Genomic DNA, 8061 nt, shown 5'->3' with positions numbered 1-8061 from the left:
TTTGTTGATATGAGGAACCGTAATGGAGGCGGGTTGTTCTACAACTATTGCAGAAAAAGCGCCTCCACAACAAATGGCTGCGGGTGGGGGCCGATGTGGTATATTGCATCCAATCCGTTCAATGGGTTCACTACATCATAAAAAAGGATAGGCAAGAAATCAGACATGTCCAATCATCAGATGGGCCACCACATGCATTAGGAGGCCTTTTGATGGTTGTCATTATTTTATTATGTGGTCACCTGATAATTGAATGGACCTGATTTTTGGTGAATCCCATTTTCCTGATATGAGCAACCTTATTGAGTTGAGGAGTTGAATAACATGGGCATACGAGGTGGGTCTTCTCGAAGCTAGTCAGCTGCGGAAAATTCTCATATGCATGTGTTGTAGCATTGTGAATTAAATGTCTACCATTGAAATTTCCTGGGGAGTAACAGAAGTTTTGGATGAAGCTGATATTTGTGTTTTCCTTTCATCCATGTCTTTGTGATCTTATGAAATGGTTGGATGAGGCTTGACAACAAGCAGGCTTAGTGTTGTTTTAGGCGTAGATTTTGAAGTGGTTGGGCCATCTCTGTTCAGAGATCTCATTTGCTAGGCCCTAGCCTGGTCCATATTGCCAGCCTTAATTGTGAATGGTGCACGGCCTTAAAATCAAACTGACTCCTCACCCATTCGGTTTATGGCTATGAATGGACAGTTAAAACTAAAAAGAAAAAAAATGATTAGTTGTCCAAATTAACTGACCAAATTCATATGAATAAGATCACTTGATCACCGACTATGGGCCATGCTAATCCACAATGGAACCTATGTTTCAAACAAACAGAAAGTGGTAGCCACTATCAACATTAGTGGTTTGAAATTCAGATCGGTGCACCTATCATGTGATTCATGCTCCTACCTGATGCAAGAGAGGACGTGTTGAGGTTGAGGTCGAGCACCATCTTCTTAGGGGATAACTATTCTGAATACAGAGTAAAATAAGAAAGTAAAATAATTTCAAGAAATTCATAATAAATTGATTAATGATTAAAACGAGCTTACAACCCACTTAAATAATAACATAAAACTTAGGAATAAGTTTCAGAATTAAACTATAACTAAAACTCCTAGAAATCTTACTATTTATAGGCTGTCATGATTCTTACTAGACAACATGGATTTCTGAAAGAAAAAAAAAAAGAAAAAAAAGTGTCCTATTTGGCTCAACCATATTATTCTCCTAATTATTCTAAGCATGCACCTGGTTGGGTGACTAAAGTAGATCGTCTTACCTCAAAATCATATATGACACGTAAGATAACTCATTCTGGTTTGTAAGATACGCACGTATTAAGGTTCTTACGATTACGGTCCATATCGCTTCTGCCTCCAATGAAGCCTTTTCTTGTCCATCTTGGCCATGAAATTGCACTTGACCGGCTCTACATCACTACAAGAAAAGGGGTTGATACAAGGAAGATAAATGTTCAATATTCAATGCAAACGTGAAGGATTTCCCACAAATTTGAGTGCAAGATTAGCAGATATCCACATTGAGCTAATGGAAAAACCACAATGATTGACTTCGTCTCTAGCCTATGGCCTATTCTAGTGTTGGCCTACTAAATCAACCGTACAGATCACCATAAGACATCTCACGTGTTTCTCGGGTCCACACTTGATCCTGCTTTGTCTATGTATATATCACACGTCTTTTTAGATTCCCACACTATACATAACAATAATAACAACAATATATATACATGACAAAAATCAGACTCATGAGCGCCACACCCGCAAACAAATTAAAATCACAACCATAACCTCTACAGTCGTGGCTTGTAGCTCACCTGAGCTTTTGAATAGCCTTATATTTAGAAATTACCTTCATCCTGGTGGAGCTCACCTGTTTAACACGTTGGATGGCATATAGACAACACGGTGATCACCTTAGGAAGGTTTTTTGTGGTGCTCACCTCCATTCCCAACTTTCGGTGCTGTGTGGCTCACTGGAAATTTGGACCGGCCTAATTTCTAGGTTCAAGTTCTAGCATGAAATGCCTTAACTGATGAGAGTGGATGTAACACACACACATCATTGTGGAGCCAAAGAGCCCCACCAGTGACGACGTATGACAAAAAAAAAGACAAATCTTATAAGGATTTCAACGGACAGTAAATGTCACGAGGATTTATTCAAGAAATTATATTGGAAGATAAGAGAAATCTGTATCTGAGCCCCACCAATGGTGACTTATTTAAGAAATTATAATGAGAGATGAGAGAAATCTGTATCCGATGCCCACCGAAAATAACGTGTGGCATGGAGCTGAGCTCGATCCCTTGACGCGTAACACACGCGACTGTGGCCCAACTACAATGCCGCCCATGGTATTGGGAAGCGGATTGGCTGGTGTATCCCACACCAGCTATATAGCTGCTGGAGGTAGGTGTCGTGCGAGGACCGGAAACAGATTGGCTACTCCCTCTGCCACCAGCCAATGGCTGGTGATCGGTGCTCTGTGGGCCCCACCATGATGTATGTGTTTGATCCATGCTGTCAATATGTTTTTACAGATAATTATATAGTATAAGACCAAAAATTAGATATATCCAAATCTCATGTGGACCACATTACATGCTGTCAAAAGTTTTGTATAAAGATGATATTTGTTTTTTCCCTTCATCTGGTCCTTTATGACCTAATCAACGGAGTGGATGTCAAATAAACAGTACAGTGGGCTTTAGGAGGATTTTAATGGTGGATATCCAATCACTATTGTTTTCCCGTGGTGTGTTGTACCTGAGATTTATATCCATCTCAGTTTTGGAATAAAGCCCTAAAATGATATTTAAAAGTGGACTAATGGAATGGATGAAACAAATACATTATGGTGGGGCCCACAAAGTACCGAGTAGCCAATCCGTTTCCGCGGAGACTGAAACCGATTGGCTGACGTACACATCAGCTATACAGCCGCTGTAGGTACGTGTCGTGCGAAGTCGAGCACTGACGCTCTTCGAGCTCCGAGTTGTACGAACGGTATAAAGGAGATCAAAGTTACGTGGCCCGACGGTGATGCATTTACTGTATGTACATTGTTCGTCTATTTGTAGAGATTATTTTAGAGCATTATCTAAAAAATAATCATATCCAAAGATCATTTAAACTGCACCACAATAGCAACAGAGATAATAACCCTCTTAAACATTTTATAGGGCCCACCATGACGTTTATTTTCTATCTAACTGAACAAGCAAATTTCATATTGATCCAAAACTTCTATGACCCAAAAAGGATTTCAATGGTAGACATTCAACCCCTCTACTGCTTTTTGCAGTGTGGTCTACTTGATAATTATATTTGTCTTATTTTTCATCTCAAGACTTAAGCGAGCTCACCAAATGGATGGACAGTTTAGATATAGCACATACCTCATAATCAGACCCACAGACTGGCATCAATACAGTAGCTGTATATCTAACCATTCCACTTCCGCGAAGACCAGTGCTAAAGCCCCTCGAGCTCCCAGTTGTGCGAACGGTTCAAAGTAGATCAAAGTCACGTGGACTCCACAATGATTTATTTATTATTTCTACACTGTTAATCTATTTTTTGAGATTATTTTAGAGTACCATCCAAAAACTGATTCATATCCAAAGATCAATTAGACCACACAACAAATAGTAGTGGAGATAATGATTTTCACTTTTACAAATTTCGTAGGGCCCACCATAACTTTTATTTTCCATCCAATCTGTTCATAAGGTCACAAAGACCTATAATAAAAAGGAAAAACAAATTTTATATTAATCCAAAACTTTTGGAAACCCCAAAAGGGTTTCAATGGTAGATGTTCAATACCCACCGCCTTTTGCAGTATTGTTCACTTAATTGTTAGATCTGTCAGTAACGTCAATACACTAGCTGTCTAGCTGGTGTTTGGTACACCAGCGAATCGGCTTCCATGGTATTGTAACTTAGCTGCTCTGATAGACAACGGATTAGGTGAGACTGCGTCCATTATTGTGTGGTTATCATGGGGCTTACCTTGATGTATGTATTATGTATCCATACCGTCCATGTTGAGGTGTGGAGCCTCATCTGGACCATGCTGCTCGACCAGTCAAGGATTCGCTCGACTCAAAGTCCAACGTGTGATGTTTTTCTTGGTTCGTGGTGCTCGACCAGTCGAGGACCTCTCTCGACTAATCGAGGTTACGCAGATTTTACGCGGATTTGGTGCAGACTGCATAAATTTAAGACGGTTTTCACAGAGGTGGGGTCCCTAGGGCTATTATAGGGTATTCTAAGGTGTATACAAATGTTTTTTTTATACATTTAAGGGGAAAAAAATTAGTATATTGCTTGTAATTCCATTTCCTTCATAGTGGAAGTTTGCACCTATGGTTTTTTACCATTGTTGGGGTTTTTCCACATATATTCTGTCTTGTGGTTTGTTTGGTATGATTTGATTTTACTTCTAGATTATATTTCTTCTTGTTTATCGTTTTGTGGGTGAGATCAGAGATTGGATCTCGGTTCACTAGCGTTGTTGACATGCCGTGCAACAGTCCGTTCATTTTTCCCTATTATTTTAGGGAATTATCCCAAAAATGAAATAAATCTTATTATCAAGTGAATGATCCTGTAAGAAACAATGTTGATTGAACATTGATGGGCCACAAAAGTTCTAGATGAAGCTTATATTTTCTTTTTTCCCTTTATCCACACTTAGTTCCCTTATTAATATATTAGATGGTAAATAAATACTACGGAAACATTAACGTGAGCCCTGAGAAGTTTTTAATGGTAGGACGGTCAATCACAACTGTTTCTTATGATATGGTCCACTTGATAATTGGATCTTCTTCGATTTTGAGACAATGCCCTAAAATGGTCTGGAAAAAAATATGGATGGACGGCATGGATACATAATACATAAATCAAGGTGGGCCCCACGGTAAGGGCTGCACCATCTTGGGTGAGGCTGGGATCTCACCTAATTTGCTGTCACTCTGCTGTCGTTATCTAAATGGGAATACCTTCGTCTGAGGACTGAGATCCGCTTGCCACCAGTTACTTCTTCGCGCTCTCCTGCCCACACATGCGAAACAGTTACGTGTTGTGCATGAAGTAGGCCCCATATGCAGATGATTTGTCCCAATAGTCAGCCATCCAACTCATAAGATAGTCGTTCAAACAAGTATCAAAACGATGGATGGTTTAAAAGAAGTTGCCAACCACCTACATGCAACGTACTGGTGTGGGTGCGGCCTACCTAATAAGCCGACGGGCTCAATTTTAGCGCTAGGGCTAGCAAATCTTAAATATTCTTGATGATTTTGTGACGAGAGAGAAAGAGAAAAATGAGAGTTGGATGGTGGCGCACTACCCTTTGTTTTTTCATGTGGTGTGGTCCACCTGAGATCTATATCCATCTCATTTTCGGGATAAAGCCCTAAAATGATCGGTAAAAATGGATGAAACACATACATTATGGTGGGGCCCATCCAGATTGTGTACTGCTCTAGTTAGGCCTCTTTACTTAGGTTCATATTGGCCTTCTGCTTGGTTCTTTAAGTGTCAAGCAAGGCCCATGCCAAATGTCACACCTCAGATTCGGAAAACGGGCTCACAAAATTCCCGATTACTGAATCTGGCGCCGACAGCCTCCGTAGTGCCTCATTCTCAGATCTCAGCACTCCGTGCCCAATTCCGATCCTGGGATCCTACAAGGAAGATTTTCAGTATGAATTTTTTTTTTTTTTTTGTAATGGAGCATAACCACAAGTATAACCAAGTCATAAAGGCAACATCATCATCACATATCCACTAATATAATCATTTGAGTACAATGCTGAAAGGGAAATACATAAATAAAAATTCAAGCACCAGAAGACCGCTGCACACTCCAAGCTCAACATTGGTGCAACCTAACATTACCTGCACGCATCTATCGTGTATAAGCTTATAGAAAGCTTAGAGGGTGGTGTAAGTGTGTGCACAAAATAAGTGTCAAGTATACCATAAAGCCCATAAATCATACATAATTGGAATAAGCGAAAATACTGACAAGATCATGAATCATACAATATCAGAGTAAGCGGAAATATACTGGTAAGTCCATGAGTGCTATCAGCCGTACCAAGGCTATGCGATGCAAAACATAATAAGACAATAACAGATGCTGAGGATGCAAATGCAATATGCAAATCCTGACGAGCCACGAATACCATCAACCTCATCTAAGCCATATAAGTGCAAAACATAGTAACCCAAAATACTAAGTACAAAGGATGCAATGTAATATGCAGTGCGAATGAAATGACCATACTAGAATGTGAAGTCAGGATGATAGTACGTAGTATCACAGGCTACGGGGTCCACCACAAGGACTTCTATCCAAACCAGTCCCATACCTAAATTTGAATAGTCAGACTCAATGTAGTAGACTCCTGATCTCAGGTTAGTCGCGGGCCCAACCGAAATCCTGGCCATACGAAGGTACACGTAACAAATAGTTACGCACCACCAGCCCGAGTGGATAGTGAATGAATGAATAAATGAATATGCAATTCCTACTCAATATATTCACATATCAGTACGGTTACTCTCTGGAAAAATCACTGGGGTCTATTACACTCCACTCCGACTGCCTCCTCTCTAGCTGCACAGCCTAGTGAGTGGAAGAGACCTCACTATCCGCCTGCCAATATCGGGCCTGGCTCGTCAATAGCGGACTCATTTACAAGCTGGTCATACTCAGCCTAGCTTGTAGCCCCCTTACTCGGACGGATAAGGCCACACCTCCTTCAACCGACCACGACACAGTGGGAGACACGACCTCATGCTATAGGCACCGACGCTCATATTCCACTCAGTCTAGACATTGAAGCATCTCCTAGTACCAAGGAGGTTCTGAAATTTTCACCCAAGGACATCCTAAGTGCCTACAGTGTTAGAACCAAGTATTTCCGGTGTCCCATTTAGCCATTCATGATGTGCCTATGGAAGCCACGGCCCTGATGTCGCTAGGGCGTACAATGATTAAGTCACATATATGTGAGATGCATGAGTCACACTATCCAGTTATGCATCAATCCTGTGCATACAACGCAATAATGTGGGCACTCCGTCTCATAAGGAGTCCCGTAAATAGTCTACCCAATGGCGTATGTTATAATCAAACATTCCTCATATCAGGCATACATATGATACGTATGGGCATGAATTATGGAGTTATACTAAGCATTTTATATGGTGATGAACTATCCTCACAACGAAGATGGGTCTTGATGGCCTACGCACAATAAGTATAGGCCTATCAATAGGCCTTAGGGAGAGTTATAATGCGGACATTTAACCAACATTATTCTTACAATGTGGTTGTCAAACCAACATTGCTCCTAAGGCATGGCCTGCCATAAATGTCATTACATAACCCATGGTGGAATCACACAATGCAATAGACCTTGTATACATCCCATTGGGCCTCGACTCATGGGCCTCAAATACATCAAATGGGCCTCATAACATGGGTCTCATATATATTAAGGTGGGCCTCAACAACGGGCCTTGAATGCATCACAATGGGCCTCAACCCATAGGTCATAATACATTACAATGGGCCTTAACCCATGGGCCCTAATACATCTCAATGGGCCTTAACCCATAGGCCCCTAATACATCACAATGGGCCTCAACCCATGGGCCTTACAGATATCAAAGTGGGCCTCAACCACGGGCCACAAATACATCGAATGGGCCTCATAACATGGGCCTTACATTCACATCCAAGTGGGCCTCAACAACGGCCTCATACACATCAAGGTGAGCCTCAACAATGGGCCACAAATATGACAAGATGGGCCTAATCAATTGGGCCTTATATATATATACCAAGGTGGGCCTTAATGGACGACCACAAATAAATCAAGATGGGCCTCATACATATACCAAGGTGGGCCTCAATGGAGGGCCACAAATAAATCAAGATGGGCCTCATACATATACCAAGGTGGGCCTCAATGGAGGGCCACAAATAAATCAAGACGGGCCCCATACATATA

The sequence above is a fragment of the Magnolia sinica genome, chromosome 10 (assembly GCF_029962835.1).
Source record: "Magnolia sinica isolate HGM2019 chromosome 10, MsV1, whole genome shotgun sequence".
Lineage (NCBI taxonomy): Eukaryota > Viridiplantae > Streptophyta > Magnoliopsida > Magnoliales > Magnoliaceae > Magnolia > Magnolia sinica.
This window is presented reverse-complemented; position numbering follows the sequence as displayed.